General features: G+C 38.2%; 1 protein-coding gene across 12 annotated transcripts in view; it reads left to right on the top strand.

Annotated features, from left to right (window-relative positions):
• Positions 1-24370, top strand: part of CHRM3 (cholinergic receptor muscarinic 3) — a 557245-nt gene that overhangs the window by 347012 nt on the left and 185863 nt on the right. The window contains exons 1-2 of one of the 12 annotated variants that reach the window (XM_061161394.1): positions 10279-10379; positions 22212-22341. The exons of the other annotated variants lie outside the window; for them this stretch is intronic. The gene's annotated coding sequence lies outside the window, so the exon portion shown is untranslated. Of the gene's footprint in view, positions 1-10278; positions 10380-22211; positions 22342-24370 lie in introns of those variants that run through there. 12 annotated transcript variants of the gene reach the window in all.

The following is a 24370-nucleotide window of genomic DNA, read 5'->3' as shown; positions in this document are numbered from 1 at the left end:
TGGTTAGGATGAATAAAAACCTAAAGGTCTTTGTAAGTGGGAGGATATGTCTGATTATTAAAAAATACCTAGCATTTTAATGAGCTCCTCTTGCCAACATATAAAGTATAAACATGATGGCATATTGCCTCTCTCTCCATAATAGCAATCTCAAAAGCAGTTTCCTTTAAGAACCTGACAACAGTGATAGATCTATTTTGTAAAGACTGAGGATACCCACAAAGCACCAGTAAATTAGAATTCATCTGTTAATGATAAAGTGAAATGTTCCATCATGGACAGATAACCTTGTTTTGTGTGGTAGACATGGTTTGATCCCCAAGGGTAGCTAAATCTGGACTATTTCATTATTCTCCTGAAGTGGAATTTGACCATAAAATAAAAGGGCATAGTTTTGGCCTTTTAATTTACCCAGGATTTAAACATGATTATGATACATGACGAGCCAATCATAGATGTGTTTGGCATTCTAAAGCCCCTTTAAATCCTTGTCACAGGGCCAGTTCCCAGTGCCTAGAAAGGAAGTCCACACAGGCAATACAAACTCTGCCCGCCGAGCCTGGGCACATACAGCTTCTGCAGAGATTGCGTAAACATCCTTCATGGGCATTTCTGTGTGGTAGTGGACAAAAGCATAAAACACATTTAAGGGTGCTGTCTCCATTTTAGTAGTTTAGCGAAATAATCTGAACCCTGAACTGGAAGTCAGAGATCTGAATTACAATTCCAGCTTGGTGATTTATTGTCTGCATAACTCTACTGAAGTCATTTCTGAGTCCTGGGTGCTAGTTTCTCCATCTGTAAATGTGGGCAGTGCCACTTGCCTTATTGTTAAACTGTCTACTCTGCAGAGTGATCAGTATTTTGTGCTTCCTTCACATCTGCAGTTGTGCCTGGCCCAGTGCTCAGTAAGTGCCTTTTGAGGAATTGGTTTGTTGTGGTGATCAAATAAAACAAGATCCAGATAAAATATAGAATGACTAATGCAATTATGTTATCAGCAATGCATTATTGGAAATACATTACTTATTCAGTAGTTTGCATAAACACCCACACTACATGATTTTTGTTGTTATTTTTTAATTTTTTTCATTAAAGTACAGTGTTTAGTAAAGTAAAATGTTTCACATGTACAGTAGAGATTCAGTTATATAATATATATATATTTTTCAAATTCTTTGACATTATTGTTTATTACAAGATATTAAATGTAGTTCTCTTATGGTAGGTCCTTGTTGTTTATTTTATGTAGGGTAGTGTGTATCTGTTAATTCCAAATTCCCAATTTATTCCTCCTCACCCCCACCTTGGTAACCATGAGTTTGCTTTCTATGGCTGCCAACACCACATTGTAAGAAGCCTTCTTGTGTAATGGATTTGTTCATTTTGTGGCTCCAAACACAGTTCTACACCCTCAGAGAATTTAGTATTTACTTATTTTATTCTTTGTCAGCTAAAACTTGGATGACCGTGTGTCCTAGTTTGCCAAGGACCTCCACAGTCCACCTGTGTTATCCTGATATAATTATTAATATTACCCTTTTTCACCAACAAATGCTCCAGTTTGGATGATAATCTATATGGTCACTCTATTTAAGCATAAATGATGATGTTCTGATAGATTCCATATAGAACATGGACTAAGCAAAAACCTGGAGAAATATATACAGCTCTTTATGATTTTAAATCTTGATCTTGAGACAATACATACTGTTAAAACAGCAGATTTCTTTTATATCACTTGAGTAACTCATCTGCTGTATCTAACCAGCAATGTTTATTAAGTCAAACTGTAGCTCTGTCAAGGCCTTAATTTCCTGGCTTAGAAGTGTCCTCTGCTTGCTGAAAAGAATCTAGTCTACCAGTTTCCCTACCTGAAAAACTGGAAATTCCCAAGGTCTGCATTCATTCAATAAATTTTTATAGCACCAGCACAGCTAGCATGACATAAACAGCTCAGGAGTGTAATTGTGAGCAAGAAGGTGACCATCCTTCATGGAGCTCACCTTCTAAAGAGAGAAGCAAATGTTACTAATCACCCAAACACAAAGCTGCATTTTTGATAATGTTCAAAAGAGAGGTGGAGTAGTAGGTTGCTCTGAAAGCTGACAATAGGGGAACCTGAGTGATCAGGAATATTCAGGGAATATTTCTTTGTGGAAGAGTCATTTGGTTTGGGATCAGAATGATTAAGTCAACATTACGTTGGTGAAGAAAGAAAAGTAGATGTGGAAGAAAGCTTGTGCCAACGTCCTGTTCTGGTGGGAGGGGACTATGGGCACAAGACTTGGGAGGGGAAAAAAAGGCCAGAACTTACACAAACACAGTGTAGAAGTCAGGTAAAGCCTCATGGGAGATGAAGCTGCAGCAGTATCACAAGAGGTAGGGAAAAAATGGAATGTTTTAAACCAGGGGTATGTGATCAGATTTGTGCTTGGAATATATCAACTCAGTTAAGTTATATAAGATAGATTGAAGGGCAAGTGAACAAGAGTAAACACTTTCATAGCAGTCCTGGCAAGATTCCAAGGTAGAGGCTTTCATAGCAGTCCTGGCTGGAGATGAAGAAAGACAGATTACAAAAGGAGAGAAATATGCTGGTTTGATATTCTGTATGAAAGTCATTCTTGGTCCCACCCTAATCTTCACACTCCCATATCTTACCTATCACCTTGACCTACAGATTTTACCTCCTGAATATCAAACCAGCATATGTCTCTCCTTAAGTAATCTGTCCTAACTTCATCTCCAGCCAGGACCACTATCAAAGCCTCCTACCTTGTAATCTTTCCTACTTTGGTTCCCTTGCCTCTCAGTCTGTCTTACACAACTTAGCTGAGCTGATATATTCCAAGCACAAATCTGATCACATACCAAGAATGACTTTTCTCTTTCTCAGAGAAAAACGAATGTCGTGTATTAATACATATATGTGCAATCTGGAAAAATGGTATAGATGAACCTATTTGAAAGCAGAAATAGGACACAGATGTAGAGAACAAATGTATGGATGCCAAGGGCAGGGATGGAGGGGGCTTGAATTGGAAGATTGGGATTGATATATATATATACACTATTGATACTATGTATAAAACAGATAACTAATCAGAACCTACTGAATAGCACAGGGAACTCTACGTATTGCTCTGTGGCAACATGGAAAGGAAATCCAGAGAGGAGGGGATATATGAATATGTGTAGCTGACTCACTTTGCTGTACAGCAGAAGTTAACACAACGTTGTAAAGCAATTATACCCCAATAGAAATTGAAAAAAAGAAAAAGACTTCCAGTTCTAGCTTGGGCAACTTCATGGTTCACAAATGCATCTTGGCTGCCTTTCATCTTTCACCTTAGCTGTCCATCTGACCAATCTTGTGTTCATTCTATTGCCAGGACTGGGATGCTATCCTCAACAGTGGGCAGAGACCTTAATATTAATTCCCCAGGAGGATAACTGGGGCATTTTTTTCTCTTTCAGAAGACTATACTGAAGTTCAGGGGAAAGAAAAGAGAATTATAACAGAGAGTAACTTGAAACTCATGAGTCTGAGCAAGCTCTGAGAGTTGGTGATGGACAGGGAAGCTTGGAGTGTTGCATTCCATGGGGTTGCAAAGAGTTGGACACAACTGAGCAATTGAACTGAACTGAACTTGAAACTACCCCAAAGTAACTACTTTTAGAGCCCAAAAACCCACACTCATCCTCACAGAGCCTATAACAAGGTGTATCACTACTTACCTAGAAAATACCACCAGCTTTCAAGGGTTGGCTTATATTCACCAACAGGAGTGATTTCACCCATGTGGCTGCTTCTTGAAATTAAGGTCCAAAATTCTGCAGTAAGATCATGTCTTTCTTCTTCCAGTTAGAAAGTTCTTGGCCCTCATTTCCTTTTCTGAGATGATCGTCTCCCCATAATTGACTATGCAAATGACCCGTCTAACAAGAAAACAAACAACCTTCCAGCAAAGAGGTATCTTGTTATCTTATGATCTCAATAGGACAATGCAATGAGAACACAAAATGAGGACATTCTGGGATATTCAGTCTTAAATTACCCCCTATAGTTAAACTTTTGAGTGGTGTGTGTTATGGGCAGATTTCATAAGCTTTCTTTGGCTGCAGTGTGGAAGATGGACTAGAGAGAGTCAAGACTAGGTGTATGAAAGTACGAAAGAGACTTCTGTAGCAAAGCCAAGATGAGAAGAGAATTTGAACCACAGTAGTGACAGTGGTGATGAAAAGACAAGAAAAACAATCATTAAGCCTAAAATCATTAAGGCTTAATGATTAAGGCAATGCGTCATAGTAGTTAGATTCAAGGCTTTACAGACACCAAATCTAGTTTCCAGACTTGATTTACTGTATATTAAAAATGTGACCTGAGAACATTGCTTAATATCTCAAATCTCAATCACCTCATCTATAAAGTGAGAAGGATGATACCTACTTTACTAGATGGTTGTAAGAATCAATTGGGATAATTTTCCAGAGCATTTTGTTACCTGTCACAGAATTAAGTGTTAGGTTGAGCTAGGAATTTGATGGGCTCAATTTGGTGGGTTTTGGGTTAGAGGTGCTTGGTGTACTGGACCATCTAAGTGGACAATTATACACTGGTAAATGTAACAAATGAAGTAGATGTGGGAGAGAAATGACTTTGTGAGCGATCAGAATTTTGTCAGTAGTTACAGCCATGGACTATTGAGTAAGACTCAAATGAGTAAGGTATTAAATAATGAAGGTATTAAATAAATGAAGGAGAAGAAAGAACACTGGAGAAGAACTTGTTAAAAGTGGGTCCCTGAAAATAAAACCTAAGAAAACTTTGGCCAGATAGGTAAGGGACAATTTAGGAAATGGTGATATTCTAGAAGCTAAGGCAAGAGAGAATTATAAGGAGGGAGTGACCAGTAGTGTCAAATACTAAGTTAGTGAACTCTGACAAATATCCGCTAGATTTATCAACTAGCAGGTTATTGATTGCCTTGAAAATATCAACTTCAGTGAAGAAATTATAAGAATTGAAGACATATTTAGGAGTGAATGATTGAGTATATTGCACATTTTTAAGTAGCTAGAACATAAAAGGAGAGAGAGGGCAGTATAACTAGAAGAGGAGATATGCTCAATGCAAGGATTTTTGTCAGCGTTTGGTTTGTTTTGTTTTGAGCAGGCTTGTGTGCGGTGATGCCCTGAGATACCAGCACCACTGGGAAGAGAAGGGAAACAGAAGCCCTGATTTATACCTTTTGCCCTTGTCTTGGTTACCATAATCCACCATGACTGAAGTCAAGCTGTAAGGATAATATTACTAAATGCAGGTAAAAGATACAGATACCTAGAATCAGGCATCAACTCCAGTGTACCACTGTGTAGAAACCAGTGGAATGAGAAAGCTTAAAGATCTGTGTGCGAAATGAAATATCTAATAAAATATGTAAGGACGGTGAGAGCAGAAACAAGAACACAGGGGAAACTCAGCATACAGAGAAAATATATCACTTGTAATAATTTGGGAGGCAGAGGTTTGGGTTGGAATAAGTTAATACTGGAGGAGATGATGTTGAGTGAGTTCTCACTTCATGGGCTAAGCATAAGCCCATGTAAATTAGGCAAAGAGGGCTTTGCTGAGAGGAAGGAAGTGGTGGTTGGTATATAATATTGGATTGGAAGGAATAAGTAATATTTGAAGGAAAAGTGAATGTGGTAGGAGAGTTGGACAGTGTTCAGGTACCAGTGATATTGATCCCAGGACTTCGTATCAGCACCATTCTGCAGCCGCATTGATATTCCCAGAATTTAGCACTGATATATAGCAGCATGGAGAAGGCAATGGCACCCCACTCCAGTACTCTCGCCTGGAAAATCCCACGGACGGAGGAGCCTGGTAGGCTACACTCTATGGGGTTGCTAAGAGTAGGCACGACTGAGCAACTTCACTCTCACTTTTCACTTTCATGCATTGGAGAAGGAAATGGCAACCCACTCCAGTGTTCTTGCCTGTAGAGTCCCAGGGAGGGGAGCCTGGTGGGCTGCCGTCTCTGGGGTCGCACAGAGTTGGACACGACTGAAGCGACTTAGCAGCAGCAGCAGCATGTAGCAGCATAGAAATGAAAACCACTGCATTGTTCCTGGGTTGAAATTTTGCAGGAGAATGTGGAGGACAGGCATAGCTTTGGGGGAGTGGTGGATATTAACAACAGCGTGTTTAAAGAGAGAGGCTATGATGTCTAGGATGAAAAGAGAAAAGAGTAAAGCTGAAAAGATTTGTTCAACCCAAAGAAATGGTACTTTTCAGAGAGTCAAAGTCTTAGGGAGGTTGTTGGACAGATGTAGAGGAACTATGAAATGGAGATAGCTGAAAAGATGGGGGGATGCTGGTGAGGGAATATCACAGAGAGAGCAAGTAAAGAGGGAACAGAGTTTTGGTGACCATGCATGTGACTGAAGCCGAGTGGAGGTGAAGATCATTACACTGAGTAAGGGAGGGCATTGGGTGTTCATTCCAAAGGACATTATAGTCACTGAGGATCTCGGATTGAATATTAAGATCTTAAACCATGTGCCAAAGTCTCTGATGGATATAAGGAGGTCCCTGGGATTGCAGCCAGTTGCAAGAAAAAATGGGGAATAGTTAAAGAGTTTAGGCCTCAAAAGAGAACATGCTTCATTGGACAATGAAGAAAGCTAGTCATTGGGTTCTGAGACAGTAAGATTTTTTAAAAAATTAAGATCCTGCACTTCAGTAAACATTAGTAGGCACAGCGGAAAGCCCAGGTGCAGCCAAGGTGGTTATCAGGGAAAAGCAGCTCTCATCTAAGATGAGAATGCACAAAAGGGTTTTGGATTGTTTGACCCGGTCTAGGTTTGTTAATTTACTTTGGTTTTCACTATTAACACACACATGTTTGAAAAATATGTTTCTGAAGATAGTTATAGGATGATCTTTTCAGGATAGTAATTGAAATGTCTTCAGTTCCAGAAAGACATAGGTATTCTTAATCACCTTCACTGTTTTTTGCATGGATAAATTTGTCATGACTGCATCTTTCAAAAAAGAAAAAGTTCAAGTGTAAGAACATAGATGAATTGAGGCTCTCAGGAAGTCTTATACCTGTTCTGGACCTATATGCTTGCTGAGGAGGGAGCTACTGGCCTTAAAAGCAACCAGTTGTATTGACTTTGTTATGCTGGTACCAGGAAAACACAGAACACTCTTTTGAATGATAGAAGCCTTGCTGGACATTTCAGTATCACAGAAGGGAGTTGGGGCCATTCCTTTGGCAGAAATAGAAGTATTTTTCTTACCAGACAATTCCATTACCGTTGTTGTTATTGTTCAGTTGCTAAGTCGTGTCCGACTCTGCAGTCTCATGGACTGCAGCAGATTAGGCTCACCTGTCCTCCTCCATCTCAGGCAGTTTGCTCAAAGTCATGTCCATTGAGTCAGTGATGCTATCTAACCATTTCATCCTCTGCCACCCCTTTCTCTTTTCCTCCAGTCTTTTCCAGCATCAGGGTCTTTCCCAATGAGTCAGCTCTTCTCATCAAGTGGCCAAAATATTGGAGCTTCAGCATCAGTCCTTCCAATGAATGTTCAGTGTTGATTTCCTTTAGGATTAACTGGTTTGATCTCCTTGTTATTCAAGGAACTCTCAAGAGTCTTCTCCAGCACCACAATTCGAAAGCATCAATTCTTTGGTGGCTCAACCTTCTTTATGGTCCAACTCACATCTATACATAACTATTGGAAAAACCACAGCTTTGACTATACGGACCTTTGTCGGCAAAGTGATATCTCTGCTTTGTAAAATGCTGTCTAGGTTTGTCATAGCTTTTCTTCCAAGGAGCAAATGCCTTTTAATTTCATGGCTGCAGTCACCATCTGCAGTGATTTTGGAGCCCAAGAAAATAAAGTCTCTCACTGTTTCCACTTTTTCCCCATATGTTTGCCATGAAGCAACGGGACTGGATGCCATGATTTTAGTTTGGTTAATGTTGAGTTTAAAGCAAGGTTATTCACCTTCCTCTTTTACACTCACCAAGACACTCTTTAGTTCCTCTTCAATTTCTGCCTTTAGAGTGGTATCATCCGCATATCTGAGATTTTTGATATTTTTCTTGTTTCCAGTTTGTGATTCATGTAGCCTGGCATTTTGCATGATGTACTCTGCATGTAAGTTAAATAAGCAAAGTGACAATATACAGCCTAGACTTGGATTACTGTGATATTGAATGGTTTGCCTTGGAAAGGAACTGAGATTATTCTCTTGTTTTTGAGGTTGCACCCAAGTACTGAATTTCAGACTCTTTTGTTGACTATGAAGATTACTCCATTTCTTCTAAGGGATTCTTGCCCATAGTAGTAGATGTAATGGTCATCTGAATTAAAGTTGCCCATTTCCATCCATTTTAGTTCAATGATTCCTAAGATGTCAGTGTCCAGTCTTGCCATTTCCTGCTTGACCACGTCCAATTTACCTTGATTCACGGACCTAACATTCCAGGTTCCTATGCAATATTGTTCTTTTCAGCATCACACTTTACTTTCACCACCAGACACATCCAAAACTGAGCATCATTGATACTTTAGTCCAGCTGCTTCATTCTTTCTAATACCATTAGTAATTGCCCTCTGCTCTTTCCCAGTAGCGTATTGGGCACCTGCTGGCTTGGAGGGCTCATCTTCTGGTGTCATATATCTTTTTGCCTTTTCATACTGTTCATGGGGTTCTCGCAGCAAGAATACTGGAATGGATTGTCATTTTCTTCTCCAGTGGACCACATTTTGTGAGAACTCTTCACTATGACCTACCCGTCTTGGGTAGCTGTGCAATGCATGGCTCATGGCTTCATTGAGTTACATAAGCACCTTCTTCATGACAAGGCTGTGATCCATGAAGGGGTTCATCACCACTGGAAAACCCTAATACAGAATTTAAGAAGGAACAGATGCACATATTTATCATAGTTTCATAGTTATGTTACTAAAGAGTAACATAAATGTGGTTGTTGATGGTTATCCATTGGTTAGGGCTTGAAGTGACATCTCTTCAGATGTGAGCAGTGACCTATGTGGTAATGTCCTTTGTGGCAGAAATATGAGATTGGGGATGCTTATACAGTGTCTGCTTTCTCAAAGTATGGTTTACTCTTTTATGCTACCTGTCACTTCCGGCTTAAACATTGTCCAGCAAATTCACCAACACTGAACAAAGAACCAGCTCCCTAACTTGAGTTTTATCCTTCCTCCTCTAAAATTGACATCCCCTGAGGCAATGTCCTGAAACGACTTGTCCTGCTCTGGCTAACTGGTAGTAATTTGTTCTTAACTCCAGCAGTTTATCAGACAAGCTCATTTTATGCCATGCCTGAGTGACATAGCCACAATAGGACAGGGAAGTTGATTTTTCTACATTTATTTCTGCTTCATTAGAAGCATGATTTTGTGTACTGACAAGTAAATGGCATAGGTGTAGGGGAAAGAGTAGCAACCACCATATTATTTTGCCAGAATTCTTATGTTAGGGTAGCAAAAAATGCTGAGAAAGATAACTGCATGTTATAACATTCTTTTCAAATAATGGCAAAGCTTTAATTAACTGATAATCAGACACACTCAGGATTGAAATGCAGCTTACAAAGTTGAAACATGGCAAGTGGTTCATTGAACACTGCACAGAAAGTAAATGAAGTGTATATGTTCCAATCACAATTGGAATTTTAAGTGAGTGGAATGGAATAAACTTGGTTTGGAATTTGAAATAAATTCAGCTTGGAATGTGTCTTAGAGACCAAGGTTTATACAAGAGCTACACAAACTTCTCAGCATGAAACATGACACAAGGTGAAATTTTCCTGGCATCTTAGAAGAGCCAGATATGGATTTCTGCAGGACTGGGGCACAGACAGTTGGTCCAGAACTATTTGTTTCTACTTGGGGAAGACACATGGAAGCTTATCTAATACCTTGGGGTGGGAGTAATATTCTACCTGGTGGATGGAATTGTGTATGCTTTCTCAGAAGGTGCTATTTTTAGCTCTGTATTACCAATAAAATATTTTCATCCAGCTTTCATTTTTCTATCATTTGATGTCTACTCCAGTAGTTCTAAGTAACTTTATCTATCACATATAGTAAAAACTAGTTAAAAAAAAGGAGAAGTGGCTGGAGAAAAAAAAAAAAGAATTAACTTCCAGTAATTCAAGAGAAACCACTAGCAGCAATTTACCTGTTTTGTTGCCAAAGTTGTTTTCTCAAATTTTAGATTCTCCTGAGCTCAGAACTCTGTGGGGGAATTGTAAAGGAGACCAGACTTTGTATGCAAAGCTGAAGAAGCAGTTGGTAACTAACAATACATCTTTTTTCGAAGGTAAGTTTGTCATGAGAAGACTTAATCTGCAGAGTAGAAAAATCTGCATCTCTCTTAGGAGCTTAGAAATACCAGGTGAATTAAGGCTCCAGGGAAATGCAAGGTGCTAGACTTCAAAGAGAGATCATCTGTAGATTAATACACTGGAAAAGGGGGATGACTCCAGAAAATGGAAAAAATAAAAAAGAGTGAGGGGCTGTAAATTAAAGGTTCATAGAGTTCGAGCGTTTCGGAAGTGAAATGATGAAGTCAGTGAGCTCCAGGAATGCTGGATAATCAGGTTTGATGGATTGCTTGTTCTGAGTTTGTTGCTGTTTGGAGGGATGAAATTAGTCCCTTGTACTACATGTTACATTTTTCCACTAAACCATATTTCCATTAGACTGTAGCTTATGATTATTTAGTCCTTGTTTGCCTTCAGGTAGAATCAAGATAATGCCCTAGAATTTAGCGAATGTTTATTTTCCTGATGATGACGGACCTTCCAGTATTACTGTTTTGGGGGCAGATGTACAACATTTACAGTTTCCACTGCTTGGAGATTTCTATATATTTATCCTTGGATTAGACTCAAAGTAAGCTGATTTTACCGAGCCACTGGGTAATTCTGACCATTTCATCTGGCGATTCTAGTCCTGTATTGTTGCAGCAGACCTTTAGACATAAGGAATTACTGGGTCACCAGCTCGCAGAAATGTCTTTTGATTATGAGCGAACTTTCAGCATGTGTCCATTCAAGGTAAGGGAAAAACTATTTCATGATCTGCTTTAATGCAAGTTTTAGTTATATAAAAGTGGGACTTCAGACACGGCCCAGTTGTATCTTCTTAAATTTAGATAGTCATTCAGCAATTCTGTGTAAAACAAGAGTTCTTTGAAAAACAACACTTGGATGAAGCAACCGTGTCCTTCAAACCACATCCTTCCTGCTGCCTGTGGGAAAGAGGTGGTGTTTGTGTCATGCTCTGAGCACATGCAAAATAGATCTGTGTGTATTTCCATAAATAAAAGGACATTGTGTGTGTGTTTGGCACCTGTGATGGCAAGAGCAGTTGATTGCTTCCGAAAGCTTTGTTCCAACTCCAGGATCAGCAAGATTTTTAAACACTGAACTAGGAACTGGGCACTAAAAATACATACACAAGAGACCTATGATAGCATTAAGTTTTGGAAGCAGAATGAAGACTTGCAAACTATGTTATAGGTTTGTCATTACTCTCATTATTATGGTTCAGGGGAAGGGATTTGACAAGCTGTGTATCCAACCTGCAGACTAAGAGCCATGTTGTAGCAGTGAAGTGAGTTACTACTTGTTGTTTCAGTGAAGGTGATCCAAAATATATAGAATACAAGTATCTATTTTACTAAAACTAGAAACTTTGTCTATTTTTTTTTTTGTTTATATTCTTCCTATTGTGTTTCATAGAGCCATTGGCAATTAACAGTCTTGTCATTTTTTCAGAGACAGAGGAATACCCAATCAAAAGATTTTTAATAGAATTGAATGTTATATTACAAATTAGGCTTGGATTATTAAAATGAAGCATTACTTCTCTAATGCTATTTGACTCCCATTTTCTCAGGGCAAAAATTGGGACTTTTTCATGTTGCAAGCAGTTACCAAGTAGACAAAGAGTGTGACGTTTTAAATGCACCTGATATATCAGATGCTTACTCCCAAGTCTTCAAGGGTTTTGTCTGTAGAGATATGGAAATTTAAGTGTATTTTTTTCTTTTTTATATCTTTCTCTTACGTGATTCTCTAGAGCTTTTACTATAAAGTTCAAGAATAGGCATGATTTAAAGAGAAAACAAAGTCTTATGAAATTCATGTTGGAAATCATGAATATTGTATTTGATCCTTACATCAAAGTACCCATCTCCTTGTATATAATGAAAATAAAGACAGATACTTTCCCCTTAGGTTTATTTGAATGCACTTTTTTTCTTTGTCAATTAAATTTCCTTCTTGAAATATCTGTGACAGGGAGTGATTTTGTTGAGAGGCAGTATGCATTTTTAAATTTTATTTTTGTTTTATTTGCATCCAACTGAAGTAGATTTGAGAAGAATATATATTTGTTTAAGGAAAGGTTTCCATCAATTATTATAATATGGGAATTATGTATTGTGATATTTTAAATAATCATAACTGTACGGAGGTGATGGACAGAGGAACCTGGCCTCTGAAGCCTGGCTGGCTACACTCTGTAGGGTCACAGAGTCAGACACAACTGAGTCAGCTGAGCAGGCACGCACACACAGCCCAGTAAAAGGAGCACTCTTTTGAAGAAGTGGGAACATGTCAAAAGCCCAAACTCTGTGCTGTGTAAGCACGTCTATTTCTCAGAAAATCCAGTGTGTTTCAGTTCTTAGAACAGACGCTGTGAAAGAGTCCCTGTCTAATTCAGTGAGTGAAATTCTCTTCAAAGAGAATGCAGAATACAAAAGATGAGGTTAGTGACAGGGAAGAAAGGAATGTTCTTCTCCAGCTCACCTTACAATAGGACCACCTTTCCCCCAGTTCTTATCTCTCTCCTCAGATCATAATCCTGGAGTTTTCAGGATCAAGGGGGAAGAAACACATTGAAATGATAGGCCTAGCATTAAACTTTACGGTTGGCATTTTATTGAGAAATCATTAATTTTCTCAGGACTTCTCCTTTGTTATTTATTTGCATTTTTATTTTTTGACTGTGCTGGACCTTCGTTGATGCAAGGGCTTTTTTCAAGTTGCAGCAAGTGGGGGCTACTGTCTAGCTGTGATTGCAGGCTTCTTACTGCGGTGGCTTTTCTTGTTGCAGAGCACAGGTTCCAGGGTGTGTGGGCTTCAGTAGTTGCCGCTCCTGGGCTCCAGAGCACAGGCTCAGTAGTTGTGAGGCATAGGCTTAGTTGCTCCACGGCATGTCATCCCCCAGGTCAAGAATTGAACCCGTATTTCTTATGTTGACTTGTGGACTGAGCCATAGAGAGGCCCCGGGGTTGGTTTGTTTTGTTTTGGGGCCACACCACACAGCATGTGGGATCTTAGCAGAGATTCCCGAACAGAGATCTCTGGTACAGAGTTCCTGTACCGGAGATTGAACCTGTGCCCCCTGCATTGGGAGCACCAAGTCTTAAGCACTGGACTGCCAGGGAAGTCCCATTTTCAGGGCTTCTGAAACACAATAATGTGTCATCCATGAACAACATAAATGCATTTCATTAACAGGTAGTACAAAGTTTCAAACTAAGAGTAAGTCAAAATGGGAGATTATATTTTAATGATGGACAGAAAAAGTACCTTCGTAGCAGATTAAAAAGAATGAAAAAAAATCTTTACATATTCCAGTTCAAATAAAGAACATTTCAGTGAAATGGTTCCTACACCAATAATTTATCATGGGGTAATCAATACATATTCTCTTGGTACAGTATGCAGAATACAAAAGCAGTGTTATATAATCTGGTAGGAGATTGTTTGCACTCATTTGTTTTATATGCACCTATAAACTAGTTGGAGAAAAATACAAACAAGACCAAAAAATATAAAAATGTAGCATGAAAAAGTAATTGTTGCAGAAGGTGAGGAAAGGCAAAGGAGTTGATGTGGGAAATTTCCAGGACCTTGAAAATGAGTTAAATTTGTACCCTCAACAAAAGATAGGGAAGGGTATTCCAGACCATGAAATTCTAGAAGAAAATGAAAAATAATTATTTTCTTACTTCACATTCAGCTTTTCGTTCAAGGTACAAGCATTTAGAAACAGTGCAACTTACTTGATCTTCTCCTGCATAAATCATTCAATTTCTCTAATGCTCTAGCCAAAGTCTGTGAGGCAGTTTAACCACTTGATTTTGCTGGCAGTTTATGAAGACGTAGTCACCTGGAAAATGCTAAAAAGATTGAACAAAATCAGTTGTCTTCCATGCCTGTGAAATGTGCCTTTGTTTCAGTCAAGTTGACTTGATAGCTGAGAAAACCAAGAGAACCCACTGTATGTTTCTTAGCACCCATTGGCCATATGGGCCTAACCACTCACAGGTACCCAGTTAGTTGCATGAACAGATATTATTGCTATCTGCCCCTCCTCATTTAAGTATTATGTTTACCAACTTACAAAATTTTTTCTCTCATGGTTTGATAGTTAAAAGGATACAAATAAAATCTGAAGACGTAGATTCTTGTCTTGTAGTTATTCTTAGTTGTGACTTTGGTAAAATCAATTACCTTATTTTCCTCTTAGTTTTCTTTCACTGAGTCACTATTTTTTGGTTCAGTATTTATTTATTTATTTATTTATTTGGCTGTATTTTGTCTTAGTTGCAGCAAACAGGATCTTTGATGTGTCATGTGGGACTTTTTGTTGAGACATGTGGACTTCTCTCTTGAGAAGGCATACAGACTCCGTAGTTGCAGTTTGCGGGCTTAGTTGGCCTGAGGCATGTGGTATCTTAGTTCTCCCACCAGGGACCAAACCTGCTTCTCCTGCGTTGCAAGGCAGATTCTTAACCATTGGACCACAGGGGAAGTTCCTCATTGAATTATTATTCATTAATCACACTGAGCAGTACAAATGCCTTGTCTGCAATGCAAATATATTGGAGTTAAGAACATTCAATATTTAAGATAGCTAATGTATAAGTAATATATTTCATTTAGAGCTAAACCAACATATGCAAGAGTTGAATTTATGATGACCTTTCAAATGACTTATTTCTCAGTCTAGAAAAACTATGCATTTATTTAAGAACATTTATAAACACAATTGAGTTTTATTGAATCCTATATTTCTTTTATGTGGGTTTCTTAAGTATATTTCAGGATAGATACAGAGCAGATATCACTCAAGAGGTTATAAAAAGTTAAAAGGAATAAAAATCAGATTAGGTTTGGTTGATCATCAGTTTATTAATTTATTCTGATTAAGGCTTAACAATTCCTTATTGATATAAATATATATATATATATATAGAGAGAGAGAGAGAGAGAGAGAGAGACAGCGAGGGAGAGAGAACCTAGATGTGCACTTGGAGTCAATGGAAATGTATGAATTTACTCAATACCTTTGCTTTCTATCTCTTGTTTCCTCTGTGTAATGTGAAAAATATTGCTGAGTTGCAATGTCAATGGTATCTAAATCTGCTTTCATGAGAAAGGAGCCATCACTTCAATATTTGTAGCCACATACAAAGCAACATCACTCAGTTATTTACCAGAGATACCAAACACATGAAACAGTTCCCTTCAGTAAGCATAAAACAGAGTCTAAGTAAATTCTAGACACTTTATTATAAGGATAAAATGGTTTTCTAAAGTGTTATAGCTTTCACCTTTTTAAATGTTAATATCTTAAATGTTAATTTTTCTTTGAAAGATAAATAGTTTATATTGCCTTTGATAACAATGACATAAACAGAATTACATTTTTTACTTTTTGGTACTTGATATTTTCAACCTTATCTTTAAAGTGCACTCTGGATCATAAGGACTAGCAAGTTCAACAACTGTGCAAATGTTTATTACGCTTCCCTATTGTTATTACTACAGTATATTGCTATGACTTACAATAATAGCTAACATATATTGAACAATTTGTGTGCACCATACCCAGTGTTTGGTACTTTATATGCTGTATCTCATTACACTAGTTATGTGTAGGACGTCAAGTGAATACATGTGATCTTTTCCTTTGGGAAAAGTTGTACGAGATGATTCTAGAACTAGATTGGAAATTATGTGGTCAGTGTGACTGACCCAAGGCTACTGCAGCTCTTTTGGGGAACTGTTCTTACTACTGAGCCTCTGCTAATTCTGCAACTTAAATATGAGGCCACAGTATGTAGACCAGTAGGATTTTTCATCTTTACGGCCCCAGTTCCGTTGAGTGCCAAATTGTTGTTGTTCATCGCTCAGTTGTGTCCAACTCTTGGCAACCCCATGAACTGCAACACACTAGGCTTCCCTGTCCTTCACTATCTCCCAGAGCTTGCTCAAACTCATGTCTATTGAGTCAGTGATGCCACCAACCATCTCATCCTCTGTCATCCACTTCTCCTCCTGCCCTCAATCTTTCCCAGCATCAGGATCTTTTCCAATGAGTCAGCTCATCACATCAGGTGGCCAAAAATTGGAGTATCTGCTTCAGCATCAGTCCTTCTAATGGATATTCGGAGTTGATTTCCTTTAGGATTGACTCGTTTAATCTCCTTGCTGTCCAAGGAACCCTTGAGAGTTTTCTCCAGCACCACAATTCAAAAGCATCAATTCTTTGGTGCTCAGCCTTCTTTATGGTCCAAATCTCACACCTGCACATGACTACTGGAAAAATTATGGCTTTGACTGTGCAGACCTTTGTTGGCAAAGTGGTATCTCTGCTTTGCAATATGCTGTCTAGGTTTGTCATAGCTTTTCTTCCAAGGACCAAGCATCTTTTAACTTCATGGCTGCAGTAACCATTCACAGTAATTTTGGAGCCCAAGAAAAGAAAGTCTGTCACTATTTCCATTGTTTCCCCATCTATTTGCCATGAGGTGAAGGGACCAGATGCTGTGATCTTTGTTTATTGAATATTGAGTTTTAAGTTAGCCTTTTCAGTCTCCTCTTTCACCTTCATCAAGAAGCTCCTCTTTAGCTTCTTTAGCTTCACTTCACCTCTTTAGTTCCTCTTCACTTTCTACTGTTAGGGTGGTGTCATCTGCATATAGGGGGTTATTGATAATATTTCTCCCAGAATCTTGACTCCAGCTTGTGATTCATCCAGCTTGGCATTTCACATAATGTCCTCTGCATATAAGCAGAGTGACAATATACAACCTTCATGTATGCCTTTCCCAATTTTGAACCAGTTTGTTGCTCCACATCTGCTTCTTGACCTGCATATAGGTTTTGCAGGAGACAGGTCAGGCGGTCTGGTATTCCCATCTCTTGAAGAATTTTCCACAGTTTGTTGTGATCCACACAGTCAAAGGCTTTAGGATAGTCAATGAAGCAGAAGTAGGTATATTTTTGGAATTCCTTTGTTTTTCCTATGATCCAATGGATGTTGGCAATTTGATCTCTGGTTCCTTTGCCTTTTCTAAATCCAGCTTGTACATCTGAAAGTTCTCAGTTCATGTACTGTTGAAGCCTAGCTTGAAGGATTTTGAGCATTACCTTGCTCGCTTGTGAAATGAGTGCAGTTGTGCGGTTTGAACATTCTTTGGCATTGCTCTTCTTTGAGATTGGAATAAAAGCTGACTTTAGCCCTGTGGCCACTGCTGAGTCTTCCAAATTTGCTGGCATCTTGAGTATAGCACTTCCACAGCATCATCTTTTAGAATTTGAAATAGCTCAGCTGGAATTTCATCACCTCCACTAGCTTTCTTCATAGTAATGCTTCCTAAGGCCCACTTGACTTCACACTTCAGAATGTCTGGTTCTAGTTGAGTGATCACATCATCATGCTTATCAAGGTCATAAAGATCTTTTTTGTACAGTTCTTTTATGTATTCTTGCCACCTTTTCGTAATATCTTCTGCAGAACTTGCCAAAAATCAGGGACTTTCACCACAAAAAGTCAGGAAACAAGCTTCATTTTATGCATACATATACTTTGAGATGATAGTCACTAAAGGCAAGCAGTACAATCTCTGTTATTTTCAAATATAGTTGAAAACTCACAAATCTGCCCCTTTGTCTCTATCCAGATCAGTGTTGGCCAAAGCCAGAAGCCATGCCTCTGCTGGCCATGTTGTAGATGCTGGAACAGTGGCTAAAATGTTCTCTTAGGAGGGCATGGATACATTCTAGTTCGTATGAACTTCCCCAGTTAACAGAAGAATATCTTAAGCTCTCATTTAGTCACTAAGTTGTGTCCAATTCTTTTGCGACCCCATGGACTATAGCTTACCAGGCTCCTCTGTCCATGGGACTTCCCAGGCAAAAATGCTGGGTTGGGTTGCCATTTCTTCCTCCAGGGGCTCTTCCTGATCTAGGGATCAAACCCTCATCTCCTGCATCTCCTTGCATTGGCAAATGGATTCTTTACTGCTGAGCCACCTGGGAAACCGTCCTTGACCTCTTAGTGAAGTGCAGTACAGGGCGACCCTCTTTATCAAGTCATTTGTTGATGAGACACTTATGGGGCTAGCATTGGCAAAAAGGGATCATCTTTTGGAGTATTCTTCAAATTGAGATGTTTTATTAGTACAAGATATGGTAGTGGTTAAGAGTCAATGTGAAAAGTATGATTTAATGGGTTAAAAACCAGGTTTTACCGTTTATGTAATTGTGTGCGCTTTGGGAGGTTATTAACCTCTCTAGACTTTAGGTGCCTTACCTGTAGAATGTGTATTCCCGTGGGGCTATCATGTGACTTCAGTGAACATGTGCAAGCAGGTGCTTAGCGCAGTTCCTGGTACAAAGAACACATATATTAAATGCTAATGTTAGAATAGCGTCTAATAATGATTCACTAATCTGGCATTTTTTCCACATGGATGTTTTCAACTTATCTCAAATAGAATGCCTTAATCTTCTTTCAGTGTTCCATGTTTCAACTTTTCACCTAATCATCTAAGCTAGAGATTCTAGTTGCTTCCTATTTTTTTCTCTGTCTCCCACATGTGATCAGTTACCAAGGCCTGATTATTTTGCCATGTAAATATTTCTAAAGTTTCTGCTTTCTTATAGCAGTGCCTTGTTTCAGGCCCTTGTCTTCTCTGGACCTAAAGCAGCAATCACTTATTCTCACATTCAGTTTTGCCTAAGATGTCCCCATCGCTCCCTCCACAGCACATGCTCACTGTGGCACTCTTCCCATCACCTGTGACTGTAAGCTGAGAATTTTAGGACAGCATCTTTTTTGATCTGGCTGCTACCTCCCTCTCTAACATAATTTCCTTCCTCAACATACTTTGCACTTTGGAAGTTACTTATGAAATGATTTTTTTTAATAATTTAGCTATTAGAAAAAGTTCAGCTTTATCATTGTCTGGAGAATAATGGCCCTATATTTTCTTTGCTTTTGTGGTATAATGCTAGTATACTTTACCAAGTAATTGGGCCGTTTTTCTGCCATTGTAACCATTAAATTGAAGCTTGGAAAATAAATATTAAGTAAGAGCCTAAAGTATTGATCATTTGTTTCTAAGATATTATAAATTAAATGCATACCATATTAGGTAGAAATATACATGTGTGTGTAGCTTAGTCATGTTCAACTCTTTGTGACTCCATGACCCTCCAGATTCCTTGGTCCATGGAATTCTCCAGGCAGGAGTACTGGAGTGGGTTGCCATTTCCTTCTCCAAGAAATATGCAAATGTAAACTAAAATTGAATATACATCTACTTAAGATGGATACTGACATACTAGATTAGGTGTGTGACATACTAGGTGTGTGTGTGTGTGTGTGTGTGCACGCGCTCAGTCGCTCCATTGTGTCTGATTCTTTGCGAACCCGTAGACTGTGGCCCACCAGGCTCCTCTGTCCATTGGATATTCCAGGCAAGCATACTGGAGTGGATTTCCATTTCCTGCTCCAGGGGATCTGCCCAACCCAGGAACTGAACCCGTGTGTCCTGCGTTTTCAGCATTGCTAGGTGGATTCTTTGCCACTGAACCACCTAGATTATTTACTAGAGTAATTTTTAAAATCTACAAGAGTGCATATGTTTTTATATACTAGAGTAATTCCACCCTCTGCAAACTGATGTGCTTTTTGTTTCTTGTTACTAGACATGACAGTTATTTCTATGGATATTCATACTTTTTATGCCAAATGTCCCACTGCATAAATTAAGGTGATGTAGTTGCCTCATCTATTAGGTTTTAAGCTTCTTGACAATAAGGAAACTCTTAAAAGGTGCTTCCCACTATGCTTAGAAAAGACAAAACACTTTGTAACCAGTCTGTAAATGATTGTTTACTAGCTTCAGGGTCAGATCATGAATTTTGAGCTTTACCCAACAATTAGGAGAGTTTTGCTGTCTGATAAATATAAAGATTGCTTGCCCTAAAATCTAGCCTGGATTTGCAAACTATTTCGAGGGAGTAAAGGTTAATTGGCTTAAAATAATAAATTTTAATTATTAAAATTTACTAACTTGAATTACTAATTTGAATTCAAATGAGGAACAGTACACAATTTCCCCTTTTTAAAATTTATTAAGCAGTATTATAAAATATGACTAAAAACACTACTGTAAATGTCTTTAAACTCTTTCATATTTCCATAGTCGGGCACCAGAGTCAGCAAACCATAGCCTTCAAGTAAAATGTGCCCCACTGACTGTTTTTTAAGTAAAATTTTTATTGGAACACAGCTATGCTCACCCATTTGCACAGATAGAATAGAAACTCTCAGATCCTTTAATGAAAAGTTTGCTAACTCTTGATCTAGCATACTAGCTCTTCAATTTTTTCTTTAGATTTAATTATATTAATATGTAATTTTTATACATTGTGAGTGATTATGTTTTATCTATGTATTATGATAATGTTCATCTTGGCACTGAACTTTTGAATAAAAAATAATGCTAACTAGTTCCCTGGTGGTCTAGTGGTTACGACTCATTGCTTTCACTGCCAGGGGTCTGGGTTCAATCCCTGGTGGGCGGGGAGGGACTAGGGTCCCACAGGCTGCAGGGCATGGCCAAAATAAATAAGTGGTAAGTTCACAATACCCATGGAGTTCATGTGCCCTGTGTTACTGAACTGGACCCCATTTGTTAGACATTTAGTTTTTTCTGTTATGTTTTCACTGATTTCAGTTTACCTTTCTAAAAATATGACTATCGTAGACTTCAAAGTAAAAAATATTAATGTAGCTCCTATATCTGGAGATTTATCAAGTGGTTTATCAAGTTTGGGGGGATAGAACTTTATGGTCTCAGCAATTACTTTTCTGATTATCTAAAAGACATGTGGTAATATTTAGTGGACAAAACACTTGTCTGAAATCAGTGGGCAGTACTTCTGTTTTCCATTGAGCATAATATCCTGGGCAATCTATATTTTAGTTTTCATTCTAGAAAAACAGACATGACAATAAATGTCTTATGGAACCAATTCCAAGAAATGATCCGCTGATGAAACTGTGCTTTTCTGAATGAGTAAGAATGATTTATTTACTATTATGATGTCAGCATCTCACAGTGCCTGATAACAGTGCTTATTAGTTACTTATTATCTAAATTAATAATGATGCAATAGGGAGTTGCAGATGTTCTAGAAGGCTACCAGAACAATAGTTAAGAATGTAGCATCTAGAATTAGCAACCCTGCATTTGGATACTGGCTGCACCACTCAATCACTTTACACACATTAGTTAAATTGTAAGCCACAGTTTTGGCACCTGTATGATACAGATAATAGCAGTACCTGTTTCATAGAATTATTGTGAAGATCAAATGGTAAAATCCAAATATAGTGCTAACAATGCACTTGGTACATGGACAACTCGTATATATAAGTTATTATCATGTATTAGTGTAAATCTCAAGGGAAGAGGTATGCAGCCTGTCTTGAAGATAATTCTTCCTGGAAGGTCTTCATCTTCTGTTTGGATATAATTGTTATTCTAGGTAGCCTGGCCCCGACCCCAATAGAATGAATATTAAAATGTTCTCTCGTTTCAAAATGTCAGTTTCATAATTTCTTTGCCAATTGAGCCCTTGACAGGGAAGCACTTTCTCTGACCTTTTTTGGTATTACCAATTGTTTAAAAGTCTCTATTAAATTTTAAAAAGCTTTTGTGCTACTTTTCCTTGATCCTTGTTATAGGTTTGGAATCATGTGCTATAAAAAGTATTTGGCTGTATGTGCTTTTATAATGGAAGTAATTTAATTGGGCACTCTGCCTCCACAGATCAGCAAGGATCAAATGACTTTTTAAGAGTACATGACAGAAGTATTACATAAGGGAGAAAAAAGAGGGAAAAAACAGTCTTCCTACTTGCTTTCAGCACTGAATTGCTTATGCTTCATTAAGGCCATTGGTAAGTCTCCCATGTTGTATATTTGCAAACTTGCTCCACTGACAGACGAGCTCTCCACATTTGTGCTCCTAGAGTGAACAGCTAATCACCCCACATCTGTTTAGTTTCTGTCTGCACAATTTGAAAATCCTGGGACAAGGACACCTCCTACACGCTACACCTAATATACTTACTTACTCACTGTCTTATCAGGAACACTTGCTGCCTTTGTAGTCTCTGTATTAAAATTTTCCAGGATTACACTTGTCACTCTGGAAGAGTACAAGAAAAGAAATATCTTTCTTAAAAAGGTGTTAGAAAAAAATAAAAATAAAAAAAAAAAAATAAAAAGGTGTTAGATACCCCAACCAAATCTATTTACATAACCCACTTCCTTTCCACACAATGTCAGCAGAATTATAGCTAACCACCTCTCTGCCTGTTGTTGATAAGGATTTCCCATTTAAGTGAAACTAATAGTTTGCCTCTCTCTGAATATACACACACTCATGTCAAACCCCCCTAACTGACAGAAGCTAAATTTAACACTGATGGTCAGGATTACAGGCCATTTGAATGAGATTAGGATTGAAGACAGTGAGATTTTAGGGATTCTGCCAGAAATCTGGAGTTTCTGATTTACGTAACATTAAGATATACCTATTTTGTGACCAACTCTCTGGTTAAGGATGTAATGTAGAAAACTACATCTCCTAGGAAGCACTGTGTCCATTTGTCAGTATTCCTGACTCAGTTTTAAGTCTTTAAAATCTTCCCATCTTTGTCCCCTATTTTATAAGTTTGTAATAGTAGTTCAGTTATGTATTACATAGATAATTTTTTTTCAAAATAGTTAAAATGGCATAAGTACAAGTCTTTACAGGAAATGAAGAAATATTGTATTCCCTTGTAGTTGATGGTAGTGCAGTTAATGGAATCACTTAATCATTTTGCTTTAGGATATGCCCAAATCACAATGGAAATTTTGGCACAGTCTATCTTTTTCATTCCAATTTTGACTCAAGGGTCTACTTTTCATCAAGCAGACAGGTCTTCATTGTACACACACACACATGCATACATATTTATTTATATTCTTTGAGCCACCAAAAAGACTATCACTGTTGCAGATAAAGCCAACACAGGTTCATTCATTCAGTTCTTCATTTGCAATGTTTTGTGCATACATCATGTTTAAGGTGTTGTCTAGATCAGTTCCCCAAGTGTGGTCTGTTGAGATGTATTTTTTTCCCCTAAGACTGACCCAGAACAGGGTACACCAGGTCAGAACTCTTTTAAGATACTAAGATTATAATTATACTGTGTTGACATTTACGTTGATGGTGTAAGCTGCTGCTGCTCGCATGCTCAGTCTTATCTGACTCTTTGCAACCCCCATGGACTATAGCCCACCAGGCTCCTCTGTCCATGCGATTCTCAAGGCAAGAATACTGGGGTTGGGTGCCATTTCCTCCTCCAGATCATCTTCCCCACCTAGGGAGAGAGCCCAAGTCTCCTGTATTGGCAGGTGGACTCTTTACCACTAGTGCCACCTTGATGGTATAAAAGCAATAGTAAGTAAAACTACTGATTCCTTAGCACGAAGCAAGGCAGGGACACAAAACTGTACTAGTCATTGTATTCTTCACTACCTCTTGCCCACACAGATTTCACTTGAGTGCAATGAAGCAGTTAAAAAAAACTAAAGCCAAATAATTTTGTTAAATCTCCATCCTTGAGAACACATCAGTTTAATATTCTGTGTGCATAATGTGAAATATGCATAAAATTGTCTCATACTGAAGCATGATGTTTGACTTTAAAAAAAACAGGTGCTTATTTCAGATGCAAGCTGAACAAACCACTTTTTTCTTGGAACACCATTTGTACTTGAAAGAATGACTAACAGACAAACTTTGGTTATTCACACTTGAATATTTTGTGGATATTTTCCTTAAAATGAATGAGATGAGCTGTCATTTAAAGGAAAATAGCTGACAGTACCTGTTGCCAATGGTAATTTTAAGCTTTCCATTAAAATTAAAATTTT

This window comes from Dama dama, chromosome 15 (assembly GCF_033118175.1).
Source record: "Dama dama isolate Ldn47 chromosome 15, ASM3311817v1, whole genome shotgun sequence".
In the NCBI taxonomy this organism is placed as follows: Eukaryota; Metazoa; Chordata; class Mammalia; order Artiodactyla; family Cervidae; genus Dama; species Dama dama.
This window is presented reverse-complemented; position numbering and strand designations above follow the sequence as displayed.